This window comes from Octopus bimaculoides, chromosome 15, assembly GCF_001194135.2.
Source record: "Octopus bimaculoides isolate UCB-OBI-ISO-001 chromosome 15, ASM119413v2, whole genome shotgun sequence".
In the NCBI taxonomy this organism is placed as follows: Eukaryota; Metazoa; Mollusca; class Cephalopoda; order Octopoda; family Octopodidae; genus Octopus; species Octopus bimaculoides.
Window position 1 is genome coordinate 8276505 of NC_068995.1, and position 707 is coordinate 8277211.

Genomic DNA, 707 nt, shown 5'->3' on the forward strand with positions numbered 1-707 from the left:
TATATATATATATATATATATATATATATATATATATATATTATGCATATACTTCCAAAGTTTTTCTTTTTTAATAGTAACAGCAATTTATGTTCAATACACAATATTCATAAAAACAAGTTTAGTGTACACATATATCCCTTAATGTATGAAATTGTGTACGCACCGAAATGAGTTTCGTAAAAGAATATACTTATTTGAAGCAATGTAATCCTGGGCATGCTGAAGCAATCTACACTTGTGCACGCACTCGCACACATACATACGTACGCACGAACACGTTTACATCAACATGTACAACGAATAATAGCTGTGTTTTATCTATTTGAAAGGTAAGACTGAAAATCTAATCAAGTGCCAGGTGAAAATGGGGATAACATAAATTGTAGAAAGACTATATAGATCGAAAGCTCTCTCTCTCTCTCTCTCTCTATATATATATATATATATATATATATGTATACATATAATATATACATATATATGTGTAAGCATATACATATGTATATATATATGCATACATATGTATATACATTTCCATATACATATATATATATATATATGTGTTTATGCATATATATATATATATATACATACATATATATTATAAAGCAGGATACGTGAGAGTATAGTTAGAAAATTAACATGGTGAATTCGTGACAACATAGAAGCCATGCAACAACATCAGAGGATTGGTGTATATATAT

General features: G+C 27.0%; 1 protein-coding gene across 1 annotated transcript in view; it reads right to left on the bottom strand.

The window, feature by feature from the left end:
* Nucleotides 1-707, bottom strand: part of LOC128249552 (probable serine/threonine-protein kinase samkA) — a 658532-nt gene that overhangs the window by 185892 nt on the left and 471933 nt on the right. The window lies entirely within an intron of this gene.